Source organism: Scylla paramamosain, chromosome 13 (assembly GCF_035594125.1).
Source record: "Scylla paramamosain isolate STU-SP2022 chromosome 13, ASM3559412v1, whole genome shotgun sequence".
Taxonomy (NCBI): Eukaryota; Metazoa; Arthropoda; class Malacostraca; order Decapoda; family Portunidae; genus Scylla; species Scylla paramamosain.
In genome coordinates, this window is record NC_087163.1 from 242,128 (window position 1) to 259,884 (window position 17,757).

The 17,757-nt window shown below is 42.3% G+C and overlaps 1 long non-coding RNA gene across 1 annotated transcript in view; it reads left to right on the plus strand.

Moving 5' to 3' along the window:
• LOC135106237 (uncharacterized) overlaps positions 1-17,757 on the plus strand; it is a 28,491-nt gene that overhangs the window by 7,809 nt on the left and 2,925 nt on the right. The window contains exons 2-3 of the long non-coding RNA XR_010271183.1: positions 126-224; positions 15,677-15,765. This is a non-coding gene — a long non-coding RNA (uncharacterized LOC135106237). The remainder of the gene's footprint in view (positions 1-125; positions 225-15,676; positions 15,766-17,757) is intronic.

Consider the following 17,757-nt stretch of genomic DNA (forward strand, 5'->3'; position numbering starts at 1 on the left):
CACATCGCCTCCATCCCTCCATCCTCATACTTGACTCGTGTTAATCATTTCATTATGTTTCTGTATTTCCCTGTGTATTTTCCTGTGTGTTCCTGCTCATACCTGACTCGTGTGTCTCGTCACAGGCGGCGCAGTGCGGCAGGGTAAAGTGGAGAGCACCCGCGAAGAGGCCTTCCACCTGGCAGACGGTACCATCTCTCGCCAGGCCCACGCCGAGGAGCGAGGTGAGTGCTGCCAGGTGTTGTTGTGGGGGGTGTAGTCATGTGGTGCAGGTGTAATAAGGATGTTGTGATGTGGTGCACGTATGGGGCAGGTATTGGGGTGTAGTGCAGGTGTGATGCAAGTTGGCAAAGTCCTCGCCAAGTCAACAGTTTTGTAAGCTGCGGTACTCACTTCCGCTGTCTCCTTCTCTCTCACGTACATATCATTCTTAACCCTTCGTTCTTAACTCTTCAGTCTTAAGCCTTCATTCCTTATTATTCATTCTGAATCTTTCATTCTTAACCTCTCATTCCTAAAACTTCATTCCCGGCACTTCATTACTAACCCACATTCTTAAGCCTTCATTCTTAACTCTTAATTACTAACCCCTCATTCCTAAACCTTCATTCCTGACTTCATTCCTGAACCTTCGTACCTAACACTTCATTCCTAACCCTCATTCTTAACGCTTCATTCCTGACCCTTCATTCCCCGAGCCTCAGCCCCACCACTTCTACCCCATTGTTGTTGTTTCCTTCTGTTCGAAGTTTTGTCGTCCTTCGCCAGGGACCGTCTTACCTAAGAGAGAGAGAGAGAGAGAGAGAGAGAGAGAGAGAGAGAGAGAGAGAGAGAGAGAGAAGAGAAGAGAAGAGAAGAGCAGAGCAGAGCAGAGCAGAGCAGAGGAGAGGAGAGGAGAGGAGAGGAGAGGAGAGGAGAGGAGAGGAGAGGAGAGGAGAGGAGAGGAGAGGAGAGGAGAGGAGAGGAGAGGAGAGGAGAGAGAGAGAGAGAGAGAGAGAGAGAGAGAGAGAGAGAGAGAGAGAGAGAGAGAGAGAGAGAGAAAGAGAGAGAGAGTCATCGTGTCATCAGTAGTAATGTAGTAAGGGACACGAGGAGGTAGCGCCCCACACGCTCACACACCACGTACTGTATAGCCCTCATAAGCGTGGACGCCCAGAAGATGAGGCAGCAACACACCTTGACCTGCGCCTCACTGGATCTTCTCAACCACAAAATAATTTCCAGACAACGGCCGTAATTGGCGGCAGGAGCCTTGTCTTGCCTGGCTGTTGCTGATTGGCCGCCTCCCCGAGTCGCCCACCAATACTAATTAAACTTTGCCAATTACCAGACTGAAGAGCAGCCATGTTTGCTCCTCTCGCCTTTTCGCAGACACCGCGATGCTTCAGCCTGTCTGACACACGGCACACCAACACGACGAAGATTGACTATGGTAGAGTTAAAAAATAAAATAAAATAAAATTGTGATGGGATTGGTTCTCTGATTAGAGTGTTAGATGAATGGAATACACTAAGTTATCATTATATGACATAAAATAATGGGTTCTTGCTTGAAAAAGGAAATAAGAAGAAATTGGTTCTCAAATAATGTGTTGAATGATTGGAAGACTCAGTAATCAGGCCACTAGTGTCGATGTAACAAGGGCGACATAAGCAGAATTCTCAGGTTCAGTAATCAGGACAGGGCAAGAAGTATTGGTTCAACCTTGATAACGTTAGATTTGAAAAAGAGTTAAGAAGGAATTGGTTCTCAAGTAAATGGAGTGGCAAATGAATGGAATAGACTCATTAATCAAGTTTTTAGTGGCTGGTCAATAGGGAATTTAAAAAAAAGCTATAAGCAAATTTATGGATAAGGATGGTAGGTAAAAATAGGCAAGCATGCTTTATACTGAGACTACCACGTGTAGACCTGATGGCTTCTTGTAGCTTCCCTTATGTGTTCATGTTCTAAATCAGATGTGTGAAAGTAAGTGTTAAAACCTTACCAAGAGGAGGTAAGTGTCCAAAAAAAGAAACGTTTGCTTGTAGAACACAGGCTGTTTTGCTTCAGTTTTGCAAGAGAGAGAGATGCTGGACAGGAGAGTACTATGACAATATGACTTGCGTGATAAGCTGAACTGTGAGACGGTAATAAAGGCAACACAAACATGCAACGCACTGAAGTGAAGAGAGCACAGATTGTTTCTTTCTGCAGTTTTACAAGCAAGAGAGAAGTGCTACACAGGAGAGTAATGTGACTGCGTGACAAGCTGAACTCTGAGACAAGTAGTGAATGCACGACAAGCTGAACTCTGAGACAAGTAGTGAAGGCACGACAAGCTCGCCTCCCATCGAAGTGAAAAGAGCACAGATTGCTTCTTTCCAACCAGTACCGCTGCCTCCACTTTGATTCCACGGCACAGGGCGCCTGTACCAGCCTTGCCAGACCACTCACCTTACGACTGATGGAGAAAAAACCAAGTTACTTTTTTATTAGATATCAGCTTCCCTCCCTGGGCAGGCCAAAGCATATATATGGATCTTAAAACGAATTACTTTATTGTGGCGACGGAGGGGGAACAGGAGACACATGTGTTTCATATCGGGATTGCCACGTATAGGCCTAAGGGCTTCTTGCTGCTTCTCTTTTCATTCCTGTATTCTTATGTTCTTATTGTTCCCAAAGGCGAGAACGCTACCGACAAGCTAACACACACACACACACACACACACACACACACACACACACACACACACACACACACACACACACACACACACACACACACACACACACACACACCACCACCACCACCACCACCACCACCACAATTGCCGCAGCCACTTACTGAGAGGGAAAAAGGGCCAGTGTCGTCCCAAAAAATGATAAGAAAGTTCCCATTTATATTCGTATGTAAAACCTCCGATATTGAAGTCTCTCTCTCTCTCTCTCTCTCTCTCTCTCTCTCTCTCTCTCTCTCTCTCTCTCTCTCTCTCTCTCTCTCTCTCTCTCTCTCTCTCTCTCTCTCTCTCTCTCTCTCTCTCTCTCTCTCTCTCTCTCTCTCTCTCTCTCTCTCTCTCTCTCTCTCTCTGCATTGGGTTACAGCACGCGGGTGTATTGGCTGCACAATGATTAAAGCAATACTGCCTTGCTTCTATCCAATAGAACCTGCAGTATCGCAAGCAGTGTTCCCAGCAGACCTCGGCCACCAGTCATCGAGTCACGCGGCACGCCAGTCTCGCCTCACCACTCATGCACTTTCATTTCCCCACAGGTACAAATACTCAGGTTGTCTTGTGAGGAATCAAAACCATTTCGTCTCACCATCTCCTCTCCTTGTCTTTAACCTCTCTATCTTTGACGCTGTTGCTATCTTCTATCGCTACTTTCTCCCTAATTGCTCTTCTGATCTTATTAACTGTATGCCTTCCCTCCTCCTGCGGCAAGGCCGCAGGAGCAGTGCTCCTCATTGCACAAGGCCTTCTACTTTCCATCTTCTGAATGCAAGCGTTAACCAGTATTCTCAGTCTCATCCTTTTTGCCGTTAACCTTTGGAACTCCTTGCCTACTTCTGTATTTCCCCCTACTTATGACGTGAAATGTTTCAAGAGGGAGGTTTCAAGACACTTCTCTCAGTGATATTAGATATTCCTTTTGACTGTTCTCTTTGGGGACTGGCACCTACAGTATTTTTTTTTTTCCATTTTTTTGTTGCCCTTGGCTAGAGCCCCTCTTACATAAAAAACGATTGAGGTGCTGACTGGCGAGATGAGCAGTGTTAGTCTTGCCGCTCTCTGATGTTCGCTGTGTCCTGTTTGTTGATGATCTTTTTCGCTTTAATGATGAAATGTTCTTGTAACAGTGTTCTAGAGTGTTTGACAACACACTCCAAAAAATGTAGTTGTATCAAGTCTCTCTCTCTCTCTCTCTCTCTCTCTCTCTCTCTCTCTCTCTCTCTCTCTCTCTCTCTCTCTCTCTCTCTCTCTCTCTCTCTCTCTCTCTCTCTCTCTCTCTCTCTCTCTCTCTCTCTCTCTCTCTCTCTCTCTCTCTCAAAGCTTCATTTGCCTCGCCACTAACAACTTGATAACTAAGTCTGTTCCATTCATCGGTCACTCATTTATATTTCATCCGACCTCCGTTCATGGGATGTGGTGCATAATGTAATGATGATGGTGATGTCAGCGGAGAAACAAAAAGTGAGGGAGAGGAGAGGGGAAGAAGGGAAGGTGCAATAAAAATGATTAACAGAAGGGGACGTGGTAATGATATTGGAAGTATTTATATAGTAGAACAGTGAGTCTCGCCAACCAGCAAACCCAATATCTATTACGAGAGAGAAAGATGAATATATTTCAAACATTCGTGCATCTTACTAAATATGTAAGTGTTTTGGATCATACACCTACTAAAGATTTCAGGGACAGTGTCATATTGTTTATCGCAAATAAAATCTTAACAAAGCGTCGAACAACGATGCCATTTTGGCAATGGATGTTTAAGACTCCGATCTAAATAGCAAAAGTTTGCTTTGGCGTCATATGTGTAAATGTAGGGTTAACTCAGCTAAAATTTACAGGCAGTGGCAGCGAAACTAGCTGTCATCATGATAGATACCTCGTCCACTCACCCTCTCGTGATGCCGGTGTGACATTTAACCATGATCTAAGAGTAATCACCCATCTAACCTGGATAGGTGATTATCTGTCTTTAGTAACTGCGTCTAAGTATGTGATTTACAGGATGGAAGTAAATGCTAATCTGTCTGTGCACCCAATATTTAGCACTAAACAACACATCCCTGACTACAAACAGCAAGCCTTCGCGCGACCACGACTAATGTCACATTATTTACGAAAAACGCAGCACAAACTGAAGCCCGCGTTCCCTTGCACTGTGATATTTCTGCTGATTGTAGGGCGAGACATTCATTGCTGGACTTCGTTAGTATGAATAGCTTGATGGGAGGGTAGTCCAGCTGACAGTCTCTCTAGCTTTGCGCACAAGGTGTTGGGAAAACAGTTTTGTGTTGGACTGGTGGGGTGGAGGGAACGGAGGAAATTGGAGGAGTTTTACCAGTGGTGTGGAAAGTCCGAGGAATTTTATCATAGATTTGATGGATATGTTAAAAGAAGGACTGGAGGAATAGGAGGAGGAGGAGTTGTAGTTGAAGCAGCAGTAGTAGTACCATTTTATATCATCATCTCTATCATTATCATTATCAATAATAGTAGTTGTAGTACGTAGTAGTAGTAGTCATAGTAGGAATAGTATTAGTATCACCACCACTACCACCACCACCACATTACCCCCCCCTCCCTCCTGAGTGTCTGGCAATCACCTGGTAGTGTGGGAAAGCAGGACCGGTGCATGTTTACGGGTCGGCAGGTTAATGGAGTTTTTAAGAGGTAATCTGGCGCCGAGCACGTCACGGAAAACACTTGGATTGGGGAGCCAGGTGAACTGTGACCTTGGGAGGAAGTTTCGCCAGTGCTCCCAACAATGTGAATCAGAGGCGTAGAGCAAGAGGGTATTGGATAGAGGTCTTAAAGTGGTACAAAGTGGTACACGGGATATAGTGAAGGTGACAAACAAAATCCCAAAATCCAAGAGTTACATTCTTATATTCACATTTTTAAGTATTTTTCAAGATAATTCTGTAATTCTAGTAAATATCTCTGCGTATTTACTTTACTGAAGCATTCCAGACTTACATTCCTTCGTGTAATCTCTTAATCAAAATGTTCTAAGATAAGTACACATTATTCTCGTAATCTCTTACAGTGGTGTAAAATTACGACTTGAGTCTCTGGTTCCATATGTAAATTGCTTGTGATATTATAGTGATTATTATAATGACCGTAATTGTTTTGTCGTTGTATTGTTTTATTTACTGCCTTTTGCCGTTATAATCGTCGTCATTGTTTCTGTCATTGTATCGTTGCATTACTAGTGTGCTGAGGAGGAAGACTCCTCGGGCGTCTCATGATGTGTAATAGTTCACGATTACTGCTTCCTTTCATTGTGGTGGAAATTATTATGCTGGGAATGAACAATAGTCCATTGCGTGACTGACACACACACACACACACACCACACGCACACACACACACACACACACACACACACACACACACACACACACACACACACACACACACACACACACACACACACACACACACACACACACACACAGCACATCACAATAAAAAAAAAATATATATACACATAATTGAATATGCAAATTAGCGAAACGTCGTTTTTATTGTTTCCTTTATTCATTTATCGTACTCAGGTGTAATTTTCTTCTTCTTCTTCTTTGTTTTTCGTCTTTATCACTCGTGGTATTGCAAGTAACAAACAAAGCAATTCAGAAATATTTTCAGCTAATTCTTTCTAGCGAGATCATTCGTATTTCTTTTTTTTTTTTTAAGTCTTTGGCTCAGGGTGACAGAAATAAAAAAAAGATGACCCACTGAAAGTGCTTGTCCCTAAAGAGGATAGACCAAAGGAGTTTAAGTCATAGGCAGGAGGAGATATCGAAGTAGGCAGGAAGTTCCGCAGTTTGTTATATACAGGAGGAAATAGAGAAATGGGCAGGGAGTCTCACAGTGCACATATGCAAGGCCAAATACACAGATAGGCAGAGGACCCCACAATTTAAGTCACAGGCAGGAGGAAATACACAAGCAAGCAGAAGGTTCCATAATTTAGCCATGTGTGGGGGACGACTGTGTGCCGGCCCTGTCCTGGCGTTTCGGGGCTAAAATCATCACAACAAGGAAAACAGACCTCACTCACTCCTCTCCACTCTAAGCGTCGTCCCTCGCCGCTGCCTCTCAGTATATTTCTGGCCACAAGTTCTAGTTTTCTTTCCCTCGCTCCTCCCTTCAGGCAAAGAAAGTGCCTGCTATATATAGACCCGCCGCCTTCCATGGAGCGCCTTATTCCTCTATTTATAACACCTTGCCAGGCTCGCTGCGTCACAGCTATATATAGTGTGTGGCTAAAAGAGCGAAGGCTTCAGACGGGGCCGCTACACAGTGCCTCCCAACACTGCAGTGCCAGAGAGAGAGAGAGAGAGAGAGAGAGAGGAGAGAGAGAGAGAGAGAGAGAGAGAGAGAGAGAGGAGAATATCATTATCATATTCATCATCAGGTTTTAAGACACTTCTCGTAATTTTTTTTTTATTATTTTTTTCCTTCTTTTTTTTATGGACAACTTTCTTTGGGGACTGACATCTTTAGTACGTCATTTTTTTTCTACAACTTCTCTTTTCTTCCATCTGTTCATCTCCTTTCTGCAAGAGGATCCTGCCTTGCTTTCCAATGTTATCCTCTTTGTCCGCCTGTGTTCACTCAGCCCTTCTAATCCCTTTATGAATGGTAACTTTCCCTTTGCAATTATTTTTCTGTGAAAACTCCAGCTAATCTCCCCGCTGACTGCTTCTACACCTGTGGTTTTAAAGGCTCCTAACGGCCGCCTTCCCAGCATTCTTGCTATATCTCTGACAGTTTTGTACCGCTTGTTTTCGTTTATATCTTGATATCCTGGAAAGATAACTATCGCATTTTTTCCTTGTTTTCTTGTTATTTTTGTTTCCATGATAAATGTTTGGGTTTCCTTTTCGCCTGTGTCAGTGTGTTCCAGGAGGAGGGGAAGGAAACAACTGTGGTGCAAAGAATTCTTATAATTAGTCAAAAAAGGCCTGGAGAGTGCAAGGTAACATGTAGCTTATGGAAAAAGACCGCGTGGCTGACTAGTAGTTTGGGCCACTGCCGGACGGCATACAAAGAACTCTGTGGTGCAGGAGGTTATCATCTCGTGTGTAATTGCACAAATATACATATAAATATATAAGCTATTACAAGTATTTGGATGCGCCTGTGTGTTTGTCAGTGTGCTGAGCAGCGCGGCGGAACAACTGACTGATTGCTGGACTGAGTTAGGGCGCCGCAATTGTGAGAAGCCTTGAGAGAGAGAGAGAGAGAGAGAGAGAGAGAGAGAGAGAGAGAGAGAGAGAGAGAGAGAGAGAGAGAGAGAGAGCGAGCTCATAATTTCTCCCCGCGTGTTCTTCACGTGTATCGTCCATCTGAGGTTCATCTCTGGAAAACGGAGTGTTCAAGATGAAGTTGAGCATCAGATGGGACATACAGTAGTGTCCTACAATTAAAAAAAACTTTAATGGAGTGTCATACTCACATTCAGTTGATAATTAAACTCACTGCTGTAAATTTCTTCTTATTTTTATTACCTGTATTTAGGACGAGGTTGTTCTTCCTGTACAGTGATGATCTTGTGAGGTATTATTAGATTTTTTTCCATGGTGTAATTACTCGTAAAACTAAACATCTCGTGCATTTCCATAGAGATTAATGTGGTGCTGTGAAAAGTGACACTCTCGTCCCGTCAGAAGTCACCACGCTAGGACAGGCTCAGTCAGACCTTGAGAGCCTCGCTGGTAGTTATCAGGCAGAGTGATGCCCGTCCGGTTATTCCCAGTGTGTGTGTGTGCGCGTGTGTGTTTGTGTGTGCTGCAGGTAAGGAAAGCAGGCAGAGTGTTTGTGTGAAAACAGACGTGTTTCTTTCAGTCAGCCGTGATAAGCGAGTACTGAACTGCATGTAAAAAGACTCAGGCTGATAGCAGGGCGCGACACTTGTGGTGCTCCCGTGAGAGTGGGTGGTGGTGGTGGCAGTAGTGTTATTTTCGTTTTTATTTTCGTCGTTGTGGTTCTTATTATTGTTGTCATCTTCGTCGTCGTTATTATTATTATTATTATTATTATTATTATTATTATTATTATTATTATTATTATTTATCATCACTTCTAATATGAATGATACAGTAGTAGACAGTGAGACACTAGTAACACACACACACACACACACACACACACACACACACACACACACACACACACACACACACACACACACACACACACACACACACACACATTAAATAGTTACGTGGCATGGGGCAACACATCGTGACGTGCCAGGTTGCAGGAGCGGGAGGAAGGAGGGGGTGCCAGGCTTGAAGGGGCGGGAGGAGGGAAGGGGTGCCAGGCTGAAGGAACGCGAGGGGGAGGGATGTTCCAGGTTCCCAGCACCCCCCTGAGCGGCCCTGAGTCAGCCCTCCAGATGTCGGAGTCGCGGCGTGGCCTTTCCTAACAGGATGGGAGTGACTCACCTGGAATGTCTTGCACGACCCAAAGCATGCATCGATTCGTGGTCTGTGTTTATCGGTACAATTTTTCATTGTTTTATGTGATAATAAACTCTTGTTCCGTAATGTACGTATGTCAACTGAAATGATGCTCTCGCCCTATCATTTGTAAGTAGAGGACTTCCTACCTTATCTCACCCTTATTCTGTCCACCTCTCTAATGCAAGAGTTAACCAGTATTCTGTCTTTCATTCCTTTTATTGGTAAACTCTAGACCTCCTTCCATGTTTCATATCCTTTCTATTCTCTCACTCCTATTCTGTCTACCTCCCTAATCCATGAGTTCACCAGTGTTCTCAATCTTTACCCTCCCACTGGTAGACTCTGGAACTCCTTGTCTGCTTTTGTATTTCCCTCTTCCTTTGACCTGAACTGTTTCCATAGGGAGGTCTCAAGACACTTCTCTAATTCTGAATAATCCTTATGGCTCTACTCTTTGGGGACAGAAGCAGGCAGGGAGTTCCAGGATTTACCAGTAAAAAGAATGAAACATTGAGAATACCGGTTCGGTTAACTTTTGTACTAGGGAGGTGGAAAGAATAAAGATGAGAGAAACTAGAAAAGAAATACAGAGCCAGGCAGGGGGTTTTAGAGCATATCAATAAAAGGGGATGATATATTGAAAATACTGGTTAACTCTTGTATTAGGGAGATGGACAGACTAGGAGTGAGAGGACGTAGAATTGAAAACAGAAGCAGGTAGAAAATGCTACCCGGATTCTCACGTACCTAGCAGACCCGCTGGGAAGGAAGACACCTGACAATTCACACTAGCATTGACACGCAGCACCCTAGGAAGTGAAGGGTCACGGAGGACTGACCTAAGTTGTGTTGCTGTGGAGGTGCTGGAAATGTAATGTACGTCATTCGTGGGGACTTTTTCGTTGTCTTTGATATTACAAGAGGTCACAGAACTACAAAGATTAAAAGGAGAAATACACATTGATCGATTGATTGACAGACAGTTAGAGAGAAGCATATAGACAATTAGAGAGAAATACATAGCTAGATACACAGTTTAACAGACACTTAGAAAGAAATATATAGATAGATAGAAATACAGACAGATCAACAAGCAACTGGACACAGATATATGGACAACTAGAGAGAAATATACAGGTACATAAATAGACAGATTATCAGGCAATTAGAAAAAAATATATATACATAATTCAAGAGAAATATATAAACAATTAGAGGGAAGTATACAAATAGATAAACAGATAGACTGAAAGAATTAGAGAAATATATATATATATATATATATATATATATATATATATATATATATATATATATATATATATATATATATATATATATATATATATATATATATATATATACAGTTGGAAATAAATAAATAGTTCAACAGAAATAGATAGATAGTCTGGCAGACATGTAGCTCGATGGGTGTATAGATAGACCGAAGTACATGCACCTGCTTTTGGTCATGGAGACAAATGCACGTATCTCGTTATTGTCTCATTTAATAGAATGAGCTCAACAGATTAACTCTCTTATCTATGTTCGGTTCATTACGTTTGCTGATTGAAACAAATAAATAAATGAGTTTCAGATGATCAGCCTTATGTGATGGATATTGAACTCTCTCTCTCTCTCTCTCTCTCTCTCTCTCTCTCTCTCTCTCTCTCTCTCTCTCTCTCTCTCTCTCTCTCTCTCTCTCTCTCTCTCTCTCTCTCTCTCTCTCTCTCTCTCTCTCTCAGACAAACAGGCGCGCGTGCACACACACACACACACACACACACACACACACACACACACACACACACACACACACACACACACACACACACACACACACACACACACACACACACACACACACACACACACAGAGTTGAGCATTCCTGTGTCGGTGGCTAGCGGTGGCCGGCGGCAGACTAGGTTAGCGGGAATCCATTACAGGGAAAGTGGTTACAAGAATCGCATTTGACTCTTGCATCTCTTCGCCTGAATTTCACGCCCCAGGTGTCGCGCCGCAGCGGAATGAGGGAGGGAGGCCGCCTGAAACCATGCGCGCGCACACACACACACACACACACACACACACACACACACACACACACACACACACACACACACACACACACACACACACACACACCAGAGATACCAGTCCTAAAAGAGAATTGTCCAAAAAGGAATATTTAAAATTACTTGTTTCATCGATTTTTTTTGCTGCGAATAATGAGGAGGCTTTGAATTTTAACTTCCATTTTTTTTCTTGGAAAAGGAATGATGAAATGTGAGGATGTTGTATTAGACTGAACTGGAAGGTTCAATGCTAACCCTTTCAATGTTAACCCTTTCAATGTTAATACTTTCAGTGTTAACCCTTTCATTGTTTATCTTTTTCAATGTTAATCCTTTTAATGCTAAAACCCTTTCAATGTTACTCTTGCCAGTCTTTCATTGCAAGCCCTTTCAGTGCTAACCCTTCCAGTGTTACTCCTGTCAATGTAACCCTTTTAATGCTAACCCTCTCAATGTGACTCCTTCCTGTCATTGGTAACGATTTCAGTGTTAACCCTTTCATTGCTAAACCTCTCAATGCTAAACCTTTCAATGCGAAACCTTTCATTGTTAACCCCTTCATTGCTAACCCTTTCAATGCAAACCTTTTCAGTGATAACCCTTTCATTGTTAACCCTTTCGTTGTTAACTTTTCATTGCTAACCCTTTCATTTTTAATATTTCATTGTTAATCCTTTCATTGTTAACCCTTTCATTGTTAACCTTTTCCATTGCTAACCTTTCATTGCTAAACCTTTTACTGGTAACCCTTTCAGTAGCACTGCGTTAGTTTCTTTACGTCCGAGTTATTTTCATTAAAGTTAAAGATATTTTCATAACGACAGTATTAAAAAGCAAAGTTACTGACCTGCTGCAATCTGATATCTGTCTGCTCTATTGTAATTAAATGATAGACAGTGTAATCGACTGGAAATAGCTTATTGTAGTTAATGCGTTAAGCGTATTGACAGAGGGAAACAGAGAAACTGTATTTGCCTGTTGTGTTGTTATGTTTCACTTTTTTGGCATTTAATTACTAATTGAAATTAATAAAACAATACATTATAACTGACTTTAGAAATTGTCATTCTTTTTATGTAAGAGGGCAACAGAAAAGTTATGAAAAGGTAATGAATGTGTTAAAATTATTGTTAGGGGTCATGTTGTAGAAATTATTGTGTTATTGTAATTCATTGCTAGTCAATAAAATAAGTAACCGACAAACTAAGATGTAAACATTTGCAAAGATGTTCTTGTGGTGACGATGCGAGAATGACTCAAGAAAAAGACGAGTTTGTGCGTAACGAATGCCACTAGTGATGTTAGTGCCGAGTCGATAGAAGGCTTTAAAAGATCAGGCAGATTTATGGATAAGAATGATAGGCGTAAATATGCCGCGCAGCAACACATAATGAGATTACTGTGCCTGGCCAGTACTTAGGGCTGTGTTCGGTGAGTTCAGGCGCAGGTTTTGATGCTGCACAGTTTGCTCTTTAAGAAATAAAGCGATGGGAACGTTGCGTCTCTTTCAGACCACAAAGGATTGCTACTCGTATGGACTTGAAAGGAAATCATCTTTCTCTCTTCCCTCTGTTTCCTCTCCTCTTCCCCGTCTTTTCTTCCTACTCCCCTTGGCAAGGTTATCTTTCTTTATCTCATCCCCTTCCCTCTCCCTCCCCCCCTACCCCCCCTCATACAGCTCTCTCACCTCATCCTCCTCTCTCCGCCGTCGTCCTTTTCACCTCATCCTCCTCTCTCCGCCGTCGTCCTTTTCACCTCATCCTCTCTTTCGGCTTCCTCCCCAGCAGTGCGGAAAAAAGGAATGTCAGAACGCCTTTCATCTTTTGTCCCGAGGCTGCTCTTTCAAGGTGTGTGTGTGTGTGTGTGTGTGTGTGTGTGTCAAAGGGTGCAGGTGTACTTACATGAGAACACAAGGTAAGCTGCAAGGAGCTATTAGGCCTACACGTGGAACGTGCCTGCCGATTTCCACCTATCACCCTCCCTCTTATCCATGTATTTATCTAATCTTCTTTTATATCTTTATGACTCGGCTCTAATAACTTGATTTATGAGTCTATTCCATTCACATATCAGTACAATTTAGAGCTAATTTCTTCCTATCTCTCTCTCTTAAGTAACTATCACACTTAAACCCATTATTTCTTGTCTGTCCTGATTGCTGAGTTTATTCCATTCATTAACTACTCTATTTGTGAACAAATTCCTTCCTATCTCTTAGGTCTTTATCATGTTTGGACCCTTTATTTCTCGTCCTGTCCTCGTATTTAAGAAGAGCGGGCACTAGTTAGCACAGGCAGTCTTGATGTTTGAATCAGTGCCAGATGCTGTCATCTCAACATGACGGGACGGAAAGGATAGATAGTGACCTCTGTCTTATGGGGATTGACTGGAAGGCGGGTGCAGGTAACTTGTGCAGGGAAGCGAGGAAGGGACAGGACAGTTATGTGTAGTGGAGCTTGGGAAGATGCAGCGTTTGACCCTTGCACTGCGATATTCAACAAGTCACAGCACTACGAACAGTGTATTCAGAAACACTTCTCTCTCTCTCTCTCTCTCTCTCTCTCTCTCTCTCTCTCTCTCTCTCTCTCTCTCTCTCTCTCTCTCTCTCTCTCTCTCTCTCTCTCTCTCTCTCTCTCTCTCTCTCTCTCTCACCATGACTATTTTTAAAGACCGTAGAGATGATTAGCCGGATTCTCAAGAGTGTTCTCAAGGACAGGCAGGGATATTAAGGTGTGAACTATGGTCGAAGCAGAAAGGTTAGTGTGTCTCCGTTGTCTCTGGTTCCTACATTAAAGATGTAAGTTATTTTGACAAGGAGCGCGAGTCGATATTTTCCTCGAAGTTCTTTTCCTTATAGGTTTTGATCGAGGCCAGATATAAATTATTTTGACAAGGAAAGCAAATAATATTTTCTTCTTAGACCTCTAGATTAAAGATATATTTTGTATTGGCCGGGAAAGCAAATAAATGTGTTATTTTAAGTTCCGTGTCAATTCTGAGGAAGGCCAAGGTTCTCTCAGGGGCTCAAGACTCAAGATGCATGCATTTTATATAGGCCAGAAAAGTAAATACATATTTTAACGTCTGTCGTGGTGTCGTGACTTGAATCTTCAGTAGTAACTTCATTATCTTGTATTCGGGAGTCGTAGGCGAAATTGGCGTGAAAATATGTTAGAAAATTATATATATATATATATATATATATATATATATATATATATATATATATATATATATATATATATATATATATATATATATATATATATATATATATATATATATATGCAAAATAAAATGTATCTGCTAACTTAGGAATTAGACAACTGCACTGCGCTCTGGTGACGCTGGACTATTAACAAAATATAATTACCAAAGCATATTCGTATTTTTTTCATCTTTTAATGGTGGCAAATAATCATTAATGATATGTACACTGAGTCATGGTGACTCCCAGGAAGGGAATACATTAGCACCCAACCCTTCACCACAAGTCTTATCAACTTTTTCGTCTTACCAACTCTTTCTTCTAACTGATTGTCTTCACCCCCTCTCTCTTCGCCCTAATGTTGCATTTCCTCCTACAGTTCTTTTACTACTTTCATTCTAACTCCTCCTCTGATCTTGCTAACTGCGTGCCTTCCCTCTTCCCGCGGCCTCGCTGCACAAGGCTTTTCTCTTTCTCTCACCCATATTATGTCCACCTCCCCTATGCAAGAGTCATTTAATATTGTGTCTCTCATCCCTTTCACTGATAAATCCGGAATTCCTTGCCTGCTTTAGTATTTCCCCCTTCCTACGACTATAACTGTTTCAAGACACTTCTGGCACCTTCACTGGCCCGTTTTTCTAGCTTGTTGTAGCCTTTAGCTATCGACCCGCTTACATCGAAAAAGTGAAAGGGTAAATAGACCACTGCAATAGAAAAAAAAAAGAAACAGAAACGTTGGAAATACGGCACGAAGGAATAACAGGTACGGAAAGAAACAGAACGTGATGCTAGTGGAATAGAGGGATAAGGAAGGGAGAACAACAGAAAGCATGGAACGGCTGATAGAGAATGGATGTACTTCTGCCGTTTCCCTAGAGTGACGGATTGGCCCCATGTACGAGTCTCCTCCAGTTGTTTCTGTCCCTTTCACCTTCCTCTGTGGCTCCCTTCTTTACAGTGCTAATGCAAATCCATCCTTTCATCTCACTTGCTGTCTTCCCCTTGATCTTCCCTCAGCTGGTTTTGTCCTGTCTCTTTTAATCGGTTCCTGATCTTTTCTTATTTTGGTGATCAAACCATCTTACCTTATCACTTCCGTAATGCATTCCACTCCTCACTTGTTCATTTCGTAGTTGTTCTCTAAGTTAGAGGATGGTGTTCCTGCTGTACTAGTGTGTTCTCTGCTCCTCCTCAGTGTTGGCGAACGGTGCCCCAGTGAGCCGCGTGACCAGCGACGTGGAGGAGAGCAAGGAGGCTGGCCACACCCCGCACTCCCGCACACAGGTCAGTGAGTCAGGGAGTGGGTTATTATTATTATTATTATTATTATTTTTATTATTATTATTATTATTACTGTTGTTGTCATTGTTGTAGTTATATTTGTTACTTCCCTGTGAAGTGAGAAGCGGTGGTCCTCCCTCGAGCCGCAAGTGAATGGGTCATTGAATGTAAGGATAGTAGTAGTAGTAGTAGCAGTAGTAGTAGTAGTAGTAGTAGTAGTAGTAGTAGTAGTAGTAGTAGTAGTAGTAGTAGTAATAGTAGTAAAAGTAGCAGCAGCAGCAATAGTAGCAGCAGCAATAGTACTAGCAGCAGCAGTAGTAGTAGCAATAGTAGCAGCAGCAGCAGCAGTAGTATCAGTAGTAATAGCAGCAGTAATAGTAGCAACAGCACTAGCAATAGCGTTACTAGTAGCAGAAGCAGCAGCAACAGTAGTAATAGCAGCAGTAGCAGTAGCAGCAGCAGCAGTAATAGTAACAGTAGCAGCAGCAGTAATAGTAGTGTGTTTGGTATCACGTGGCGTGGTGTGACCACTCAGAGACACGAAAAGCAACATGTCAGTTTTTGGTGAGCGGGGAAGTGAAGGGAGTGAAGTGTGATTAAGCAGCGAGAAGGGAGAGAGGGAGGCAGGTAGGTAGGGAGAGGCAGGGCTGTCCAGGGTCGTTGTGATTATGGAGATTGTAACATACTTAGAGGCGCCACGCTCTCTCCTCTCTGTCATTGCAATCTGGCAAGGCGGTATGTTTTATTTATACCTTATCTCTTGTGGTGACTCCATCACTGCCGTAGGATATAACATCAGCCAGAATTCGCAGCCTTTCCTCCTTTTTACTTGAGCTAATTAACCAATATTCCCAGTCTTTCATCCCCTTCACTGGTAAACTCTGAAATTCCTCGCCTGATTCACTAGGGAAGCATGCAAGAGTTAACCAGTCTCTCAACCCTTTCACTGGTAAACTCTGAAACTCTGCCTGATTCTGCATTTCCTATCTACTTACCTTTGATACAGAAGAAAGGTATGCAAGAGTTTACCAGTATTCTCAGTCTTCCCCTAGTCTGGATCTCCCTGCCTGATTCTGTATTTCTTCCTGCCTATGACTTGAGCTGATTCAAAAGAGAAGTATGCAATAGTTAAGTATTTTTAGCATTTCATCTTAATTCCTTTCACCGGCAAACTCAGAAATTCCCTGTATGATCCTGTATTTCCTCCTGCCTATGACTTCAATTCCTTCACGAGGGAAGTTTCAAGACACTTCTCATAATCTTGAATATTCTTTTGGACTGTTGTCTTTCGGGACTGGCATCTTCAGTGGGCCTTTTTTTCGTTTTTTTTTTTTTTATTGCTCTTTTCTAAAACTCCTCTTACCTAAAAATGAATAAATACACAAAATATGTAAAAAAGCGAAGGGGTCAGTAAAAGTATTGCAAACTTTTTAAAATATTAAATGTTACCGTTAGCTGCACGAGATGCGTTAATTCATTAGGTCTGTTTAATTAATACACGTAAAACAAATATGTATGAGGTCATTAAATAATGAACAAGGTAGACGCAATCAGCGACTGTCACGTGTCACTGTCTTCTATTTCTTACTGCTAAAATTAAATTCTGTTGTTATTGCTGTTGTGTTTACGTTGTGTTCCTAAAATACGATAAAACTCCGTCATTGGACATTATTGTTATTGTATTATTTACATTCATTATTATTCCTAGTGTTGTATTTGCGTATTTGCTTTGTTTTCTTGAAATATAATCAAACGCCATCATTGCTGGAGCGTTGTGAAGCCTGACAGTAGCAAAAATAAGATGAGTGAGTCGTGAACACAGAAGCAGCAGCAGCAGTAGCAGCAACAGCCTGTTAGCGCGGCCCGCATGCATCAGCTTGGAAACCATCTGAAAACTTCAAAACTACAAAGAAAAATTAAGAGCAGACAATGGAGCAGATGAAAGGATCAGAAGACTTCAAGAGGAAGAGGAGGAGGAGGAGGAGGAGGAGGGAG